The following is a 9,609-nucleotide window of genomic DNA, read 5'->3' as shown; positions in this document are numbered from 1 at the left end:
CCAACTTTCAGGATCTTGAGTATAGATGAGACCACTGCTCTTCAATGTACTTCATGCATTTAGCTGTTTGTTCCTGGGTGGGTCTGCTCAGTCTTCATACCAATGAGCTTTAAACAATTCCCACTGTACATTTTACTGTCTGCACTCCAGAGAATAGCCTGCCTCACTTCCAATGAATGCTTACTGCTGTGGTCCTCACGCTACAGTGAACGTGCTTCATAACCACGGGAATTGTGAAGAATATGCTACAGTTTCTCAAAAGGTCTCTTTCCATTTTAAACAAGCAGACAAATAAGAATAAAGAAAAAAACTTCAGTTCACCTCCCTCATCCTCAACTTCTCTCTTATTATACAATAGAATATACTCCCTCCCCTCTAGTTCTCTCCCAAAGAGCTATAGTATTCTGGCATAGTTTCATGACTCATAAGCCCTCAAGTACAGACACCAAAATGTATAAAAGAATGGGAGTGTTCATTCCCCAAATGCAGGAAGCTCCTGTGGTTGGAATTGTGATCACAGGTTTTGTTTTCAGTTATTGCTTGTTTTTCTTTTCTCGGGAAGAGTGCCAATAACTATTGAGCAGAGCAATAAAGAAATATTGTGACTACATTGTAAATAGTCACAATGGCCATCTGAGTTTGGACTTGGTTGTACTGTTGTCTACACAGTCACCTTAGATTGAAGGATTTGTTTATTCAACTTTACAACCCAATATCAGCCCTTCCTCTTTTCATGCAAGTCCTCCCCCATTCTACCTTCCCTTTCTCTATCTTCCATCCAACATCCAACCTCCGCCCCCATACTTAAAGTTCCAATTGGGCCAGGTCCGTTTAGAATCCACAGGCAGGCAGGCAACAGACACAGAAACAGTCCCTGCTCCAGATGCTGCAGAACCTGCATGAAGACCAACCTACCCATCTGCTAGATATGTGCAGGGGATTGAGGTCCAGCCTGGGCTAGCTCCTTGGCTGGTAATAAAGTCTCTGGGAGCCTCCAATGGGCCAGGTTAGTTGACTCTGCTGGTTTTTCTGTATAGTCCCTGTCCTCTTTGGGTCCCTTAATCCTTTTTCCAACTCCCTAGTGGGACACATTTTGAGTCAAAGGTTTTGTGGGTGGGTTGCTGTTCTTAGCCAACCCCACTGGGAGTCCTGCCTGGCTATAGGATGTGGTCACTTCAAGATCCATATCCCCCACTACAAGGGGTCTCACCTAGAATCACCCCCAGAGATCCTCTGGTCTCTAGCTTGTCCTAAAGATTGCCAACCACCATCACCACCACCACCACCACCACCACCACCACCACCACCACCACCACCACCACCATCACTACCGACAGCAATCTCCCTTCTCTCTCTACTAATTCTTTGTGGGATGGTGGGGCATCTTTAGGGTATATGGCCAGGAGTGGTAGAGTTGGGTCTTGAGGTAGAACTATTCCCAGTCTTCTGAGAAACTATCAAATTGGTTTCCACAGTGGTTGTACAAGTTTGCACTTCCACCAGCAGTGGAGGACTATTACCCTTGCTCCACATCCTAGTCAGCATGTGCTGTCCTTTGATTTTTTGATCTCAGCCATTCTGATGGGGGTAAGGTAGAATCTCAGAGTTGTTTTGATTTGCATTTTCCTGATCACTAAGGATATTGAACGTTTCTTTAGGTGCTTCTCAGATATTTGAGATTTCTCTGTTAAGAATCATTTGTTTGGCTCTGTGCCCTATTTTATAATTGGGTTATTTGGATTATTGGTATCTGACTTCTGGAATTCTTTGTAAATTTTGGATATTATCTGTAGGTGAGTGTGTTTATTTCTGAGTTTTCTTTTATTCAAGTCTATTAATTCTCCTGTTTCTTTACCAATAATATTTGGTTTTGTTAGTTCTTTGTATTGTTCTCTTTGTTTCTAATTGATTGACTTCAGCCCTGAGTTTTATTATTTCCTGCCTTCTACTCCTCCTTGGTGTGTATTTTTCTAGAATCTGCAGTCTTTAATTCATTAATATGAGAACTCTCCAACTTCTTTATGAGGATACTTTATGCTATGAACTTTCCTCTTAGTGTTGCTTCCATAGTGTCTCATAAGTTTGAGTATGTTGTACCCTCATTTTCCCCTCATTTTCATGAAATTCAAGAAAGTTCTTAATTTCTTTATTTCTTTTCTCACCCAGTGATCATTGAGTAGAGTTGTTCAGTTTCTATGAATATGTAGGCTTTCTGTTGTTTCTGTTATCGTTGAAGTCCAGCTTTAATCCATTGTGATTGGATAAGATGCATGGGGTTATTTCAATCTTCTCATATCTGTTGAGGCTTGCTTTGTAATTGTTTTGGAGAATACATTTTGGAGAATGTTCTGTGAGATGCTAAGAATATGCTTTTGTGTTTTGTTAGCTCCATTTGACATCTATTACTTCCAGTTTTTCTCTGTTTAGTTTCTGTCTCAATGACTCGTCTATTGGTGAGAGTGGGGTGTTGAGGTCTCACACATGTTTGGGGTTCAATGTGTGATTTAGCAATGTTTCTTTTACAAATGTGAGTGGTCTTGCATTTGTGGCATACATGTTCAGAATTGAAATGTCCTTTTGGTGGATTTTTCCTTTGAGGAGTATGGAATATCCTTCATCCTATTTTATTACATATTAGAATGACTACTCCAGGCTGTCTCTTGAGTTTGTTTGCTTTGAAAACCTTTTATCAGGTCTTTATACTGAGATAATAGCTTGGTTGCTGAGGTGTGTTTATTATATGCAGCAGAATGATGAATGCTATTTATAAATCCATTTTGATATTTTGTGTCTTTTGACTGGGAAATTGAGTCTCTTGATATTGAGAGATATTAATGACCAATGATATTTACTTCCTGTTATTTTTATATTGGTGGTGGTTGAATGAGAGAGAGAGAGAGAGAGAGAGAGAGAGAGAGAGAGAGAGAGAGAGAGAGAGAGTGTGTGTGTGTTTCTCTTCTATTGGTGTTAATAGTGTGAAATTATTTCTTTTTTTCTTGAGTATAATTAGCTGCATTGAGCTCGAGTTTTTCTCCTAGTATGTATGACTGGGTTAGTGGAAAGATATTGTTTAACTTTGGTTTTGTCATAGAATATCTTGGTTTTTCTATCTATGGTGAATGAAAATTTTGGTGAGTTGACATGGTTGGTCACTTAGTGTCTGCAAAACCTGTCCAAGTCCTTCTAGCTTTTAGATTCTCAGAGGAAGAATCAGGTGTAACTCTGATAGGTCTGCCTTTATATGTTACTTGGCTCTTTCTCCTTACTTCTTTCAAAATTCTTTGTTCTGTATATTTAGTGTTTTGATTATTATGTGGGAGGAGAATTTCCTTTTGGGGCCAATCTGTTTAGTGTTATATAATCTTCTTGTATGTTTGTAAGTATCTCTTTTATTAATGTTATGGAACTTTCCTTCTATGATTTTACTGAGGATAATTTCTGAGTCTTTGAGCTAGGAACCTTCTTCTTCTATTCCTATTATTCTTAGGTTTTGTCTTTTCATGGTGTCCCAAATTTCTTGGATGTTTTCTATCATGTACTTTTTAGATTTTGCATTTTCTTTGACACATGTATCTCAATTTTTTACAATATCATTTACAGCTGAGATTCTCTCCTCCATCTTCTTTATTCTGTTGGTGATGTTCTCTTTCCTAGGTTTTTCATCACCAGGATTACCTCAGTTTGTGTTTTTTTATTGCTTCTATTGCTTTTTTCAGGTTTTAGTTTTATTCATATCCTTCACCTATTTGATTGCATTTTCTTGCATTTCTTTATATTTATTTGTTTCATTTTTTAATGTCTTTAACTGTTTGAATATATTGTCCTGTCTTTCCTTAAGGGATTTATTCATGTCCTTTCTAAAGTCCCCTTTTGTCTTTGTAAGATTATCTTTAAGATCCTCTCCTTGTGCTTCAGTTTCATTAGGATATCCAGGGTTTGTTTTAGCAGGATAGCTATGCTATGGTGGTTCCATATTGCCCTAGGTCTTGTTAATTGTGTTCTTACACTGTTCTTTAGGCATCTGGATTTCCGTGGGTTTGTCTGTATGATCCTGATGGCAGCAGGTTTTCTCTGAAAGGTGGGGGAAGCCATTAGCCAGATAGTGGAGATCAGGGTACCTGACTCTGCTGTCTGTGCCTCAGGTAGATCCCACTTTTCAGGCTGCATCCTCAGTGGACCATACTCTGAAGGGTTGGACCCTACTCTGAAGGGTATGCCCTGGTTGATGGTGGGTAGATCCAATTGGGATGAAATTGGTAGAACAGGGTTCCAAACTGGTTAGTCTTGGGGCACTTGAATGTTTCCATTCAAGTTCCTCAAGGGTCCTTCAAACCCAAGAGCAAGCCTAGAGCTAAACAATCAGATTGAAGGATCTTAAGTAAAGAAATAATTGACTTGATTCCTGTTTTATGAATGTATAAACACTACTATGTGAAAAACTTTTGCAAATAATTCAAGTGCAGATTGATAAAATGGTCTGCTAAAACAATGACTGCAAGAATGACTGAAAAGAGGATGGATTGAGAAAGACAACCACAGAATAAGTCACAGACTTTGAATATTAATTTATGAAAAAGGAAGCTTGAGACTCTGTTCAGTTGTAAACTTACAGAGTACTACATATCTAAGTTGCAACATTCATTGGTTTGTTCACTTACTACCTGGGTGAACTTGGACCTCGGCTCAATTTTCTCATTTAAAAATAACCATACACACACACACACACGCGCGCGCGCGCGCGCGCGCGCGCATATGTATATATATAAGTTTATTATTAAAACACAATAAGAAAATAAGTTATGTCAAAGCATGTTGCAAGTGCCAGGTACAGAATCAAAAGTCCATACAATTAGTTAAAATTAGTTGAATGATAACTTAAGAATCCCACAGGTGTTTCTGGGCATCCTTTCAGAGATATCTAGAGGATATTTATACAGGAGTCATGATGAAACTTCATGGTTCAATATGTAGACACAAATACAAACCTTATGGCAGGCAAAGAAATAATTTACAGAGCATTCCCCACTGCTGCAGAATCTCTGGTCACAGTAGTTGGTTGCTCTTCCTTTGATAAATTAATTCTAGCAGAATTCTAGGAGACAGTTTGACTCTGCAGCCTGGGAAGCAATCCCTGATTAGACTTATGGCTCTTTCTCTAGCATGGGGTCATGCCCTTGTCAGAGCATCCCAGCTGCTCCTCTTCACAGGGCACTTGGCTCTCCATTACTTGCATCTTAGGATATGTAGTAAACATGGTAATAAATATTAGGAGACACAGACTCACCCCAAGACTGACTCATCCATATAGAAATCTAGATTTCCTTCCTGTTTTTTTTCAGTAGAGGAAAAATACCATTTACTGATGATAACAGCATCTTGCTATCAATCAGTGCAAAACAGTGAAAATGATAAAATGTTGTTCTAACATAATTTGGGACAAAATGCAATCAGTTCTTTATCAAGAGGACAAGCATTCATCAATTCCTGTATTAGTCTGGGATTGGAGCTGCCTGCCTACTACTTACATCCATTTTTCTTCATAAAGGAAACATGCAATATTTCCTTAAGAGAAACAGGGGAATATAAGGAAACTCATTTAAGGAAACTTGAGCAGTGTCAACTAAATTTAAGAATCTTCTAGTTTGTATGCCTGACTTGCAAAAGAATTACTAGTACAAATTTTTACATGAATTAAACAATAGCATGAGTTTTTTAAGAGTCAGTTTCAAGAATGGACAATTTGAGTCTGTCTTTTGATTCTCTGCACACCTTTTTTTGTTTATTGTTGTTGTTTGTTTATTTTCTGTTTCATTTTGCTACTTCCTTACAGTAAGACAGTGGTAACAAATATTAGTGTGATACTTACAACTTGGTTTTTAAAATTTTAAATATCAACAGAAGCTAATTGTGTTGTAGTAAAAAATCCTTGAAGTAAGATGGCTATATTCACATTCAGCATGGCCTACACTCTGTAATCTTCCAGGTTTCAACTTTCCTCATTTGTGAAAGGAGACAGTTATGTGCTTACAGAGCTATCATGAGAATTCATTAAAGCTATCTGCACACAGAGCTGGACATTGAGGAAAGCAGACAACAGAGCCTTCTCTCTATTTTGGTTTATGCACTCAAATTCTAGAAATGAATGAACATTGATTACTACAAGGAGCATAAAGGAAGAGAAAGGTAGGATTGGCTCATTCATTGTTTTCTCCTCATCACAGCAAAAGAAATTGAAATTGTGTATTTTGGCATTCATAGAAACCCATGTAAAGAGACCCAATATAATGAGGCTAGATAGTGATGAAATCATGCCTTTTAATTCTTTGTGTAACCCATATTATTGATTTGATATGCAAACCTCCTACAATAGTGTGCAATTGCAGCAAATGGGTATTTCACATGCTACATGAGGAAAATCCAGAGGTAAGGGAAAGTCATGTGCAAACCATTTTTCTTTAAAACAAGTCTTTCCAATACACTCAACACAAGTGCTTATAAGGTGAACATTTCTCCCACACAAAGTAGAAAAATGGCAATTCAAAATTGCTTCTAAGGAAAACAACAAACAAAAAAAACTAAGTTAGGATACATCCTAATACCAGAGTCAAGATGAAATTCTATTGCTTAAGAGGACAAATCAAGTTAAAGTTAGAATAGACAATACTCAAGATAGCTTTAAACAAGTCCCTCTCCATAAAACAAAAATCTACATGAAAAATAAACAAAAAACAAGAGGGTCTCTTACCTCTCTGTCTATGGCTCTCTCTCTCTCTCTCTCTCTCTCTCTCTCTCTCTCTCTCTCTCTCTCTCTCTCTCTCTCTCTCTCTTTCTCTCTCTCTCTCCCTGAACATTGCTGGCTCATGAAACAGAGTAACAGAGTCTATTGTCCAGTTCTTTCCTCCCGTTCAAACTCTCCTCTCATGATCACTACAGTATCCCAGCACTCTTGTTAGAGGAACTTTCTGTGAAATAGGAAACATGTAGAATCACAGTCAACACTTGTTGAGGGTTAAGAGGTTGCTTAGCAGTTAAAAGCACATAGTACTCTTGCAGAACATATGAATTCAGTTCCCAGCACCCATGGAGAGGTTCAGAATTGCCTATAGCTCCAAGTATAGGGAATCTAACTTCCTTTTTTAGAATCTTCCAGTACCTGTACTCAAATGTACACAGATGTACACTCCCCTTCTCCTAGTACCACCCCCATACACATAATTAAAATAAAACAAATCTTTAAAAACTGAAAAATGTTGTCATTAACCTGTGTTTGCTAAGATTCTACCATAAGCCATGTTTTAATCAGTGAAGATTTTATAAGTCTCTTAAAAAATATGACTACATATATGCAAATGTTTTAAACATAAATGCATCTGTCATAGCTGTGACTAGCATAATTTTTCAAACAGCATTCTTCATAGCTATTATGGACCCCAGGATGTTTTCTTGACTTTTCTGAGCTCTGGCACTCTTAACCCCAACATTTAGTTTTACATTTGATGAACAACTATAATTAAAACATATCCGTAGACTGATGGGAACAGTGAAAGAGCAAAGGAATTTGTCAGACTTTCTTTTACAGACCAATGTACCAGTGTACAGTAGGCAACACACACACACACACACACACACACACACACACGGCATCACACTCATTTACAATGGTGTCAGTACTAGATTCATAAGTAACTTCAGAAACATAGGAAATGGAGAAAATATAGCAAAGTGATTATGGTTTTGAGTATTTTCTTTTAAAGATATAATTTAATTTTAAAGCATGTATAATTTAATTTTGACCATTTGTCATCTTTAGCAACCAACTCATACATTTCCTGGTTCTGATAAATCTTGTCTGTATAGCAGAATGAACTGGCTTTGAGTCACCCATTAAATATATAAAAAGTATCCCATATTGGCCTGATAGCTATCTTTATGAAAGATATGTTATTTCAGGAAAGACTACCATGAGCCTAGAAGATATTCTGAGAAATAGAGAGATAGGTAGATAGGTAGGTAGATAGATAGATAGATAGATAGATAGATAGATAGATAGATAGATAGATAGATAGATGGAGAGAAAGAGATAGAAAGATAGAGTACAGAAAGACAAAGCCATGCAACCTCATTTATATGTCAAATCAAAATAAAGTCAGTTCTTAGAAGTGTAGAGCAAAGTAGTGTTTGCCAGAGCTATGGTAAAAGAGTATGTTGTGGAAATGTTGGTCAAAAGACAGAAATTCTCATTTATGGGGAGTAACTCAGAAAGTTGTGTTATTGTCAGTATCTATATGTTCCTGTCCTCCTTGCTGTGATAAAATACCTTGAAAAAAAACAATTTAGAAAGGAATGGTTAACTTTGGCTCATAGATGAATTGAGTGTACAGTCCATCATGGTGGGGAAGCTAGGCAGCTAGTTCTATCTGGTTATATTGCAGCTATAGTCAAGAATCAAAGAGGTGAATGAATGTTTGTGGTCATCTTACTTTCTTCTTTTAATTCAGTTCAGGGTCCCAGTATACAGGATGGTACTGCCCACACTCAGTGTGTGGCTTCTCATTGAATTTAAATCTTTCTGGAAATACCTTCGTTGATGAGTTCAGAAGTGTGTTTCTATGATGATTCTAGCCCCATAGACTTGAGATTTAAGATTAACCATCACACTTGGTGGCTATTGTCAAGAGCAATGAGTTGTCTATAAAGAGAGAATAAATTTGAAGTATCCTTACCACAGTAATATTGTTTGGTTTATAAGGGTTCAACCTACTGAACTCCTAAAATGGACCATATTATCTTACATAAATCCTATAAACACAATGTTCCATTTTGAAGGATGCACAGGCATGGGTGATGTCTGACCACACATTATCTCATGCCATTAGCAGTGGCAATCACCAACTAGAGCTGGATACATGGTAAAGGAAGAACTGCACTGGTTCACAATTGAGAGGAATCAAGAATGTGGCACCGCCAGTGTGGGCTTGGCTCCAGTAAGGGACTCATGGTAGAAATAATATATGAGATGAAGAGATCATGTACCAAAGAAACAGAAGAACTCAGACTCAGTCTTCCTAGCACAAGGGATCAAATCCATTCCATGAGGCTAATATCAACCTCTTCCAATGGCAGTATTCCTGGTGACCAACCAAATCACTCACAGAGTGCTACCTCTTTTTTTTTTCTTCTTTTTTTTTTTATTAACTTGAGAATTTCTTATTTACATTTCGAATGTTATTCCCTTTCCCGGTTTCCGGGCAAACATCCCCCTAATCCCCCCCTCCCCTTCTGTATGGGTGTTCCCCTCCCCACCCTCCCCCCATTGCTGCCCTCCCCACAAAAATCACGTTCACTGGGGGTTCAGTGTTAGCAGGACCAAGGGCTTCCCCTTCCACTGGTGATCTTACTAGGATATTCATTGCTACCTATGAGGTCAGAGTCCAGGGTCAGTCCATGTATAGTCTTTAGGTAGTGGCTTAGTCCCTGGAAACTCTAGTTGCTTGGCATTGTTTTTCATAAGGGGTCTCCAGCCCCTTCAAGGTCTTCCAGTTCTTTCTCTGATTCCTTCAACGGGGGTCCCGTTCTCAGTTCAGTGTTGGCATTCGGCTCTGTATTTGC

The 9,609-nt window shown here is 38.1% G+C and overlaps 1 long non-coding RNA gene across 2 annotated transcripts in view; it reads left to right on the top strand.

Annotated features, from left to right (window-relative positions):
• Positions 1 to 839: 839 nt before the first annotated feature.
• Positions 840 to 9,609, top strand: part of LOC120097024 (uncharacterized) — a 93,750-nt gene continuing 84,980 nt past the window's right edge. For both annotated transcript variants that reach the window (NR_190644.1, NR_190645.1), the window contains exons 1-2: positions 840 to 1,006; positions 5,984 to 6,183. This is a non-coding gene — a long non-coding RNA (uncharacterized LOC120097024). The remainder of the gene's footprint in view (positions 1,007 to 5,983; positions 6,184 to 9,609) is intronic.

This window comes from Rattus norvegicus, chromosome 15 (assembly GCF_021556685.1).
Source record: "Rattus norvegicus strain SHRSP/BbbUtx chromosome 15, alternate assembly SHRSP_T2T, whole genome shotgun sequence".
Lineage (NCBI taxonomy): Eukaryota > Metazoa > Chordata > Mammalia > Rodentia > Muridae > Rattus > Rattus norvegicus.
Note: the sequence above shows the minus strand (reverse complement) of the source record. Positions and strands in the feature narration are given on the sequence as shown.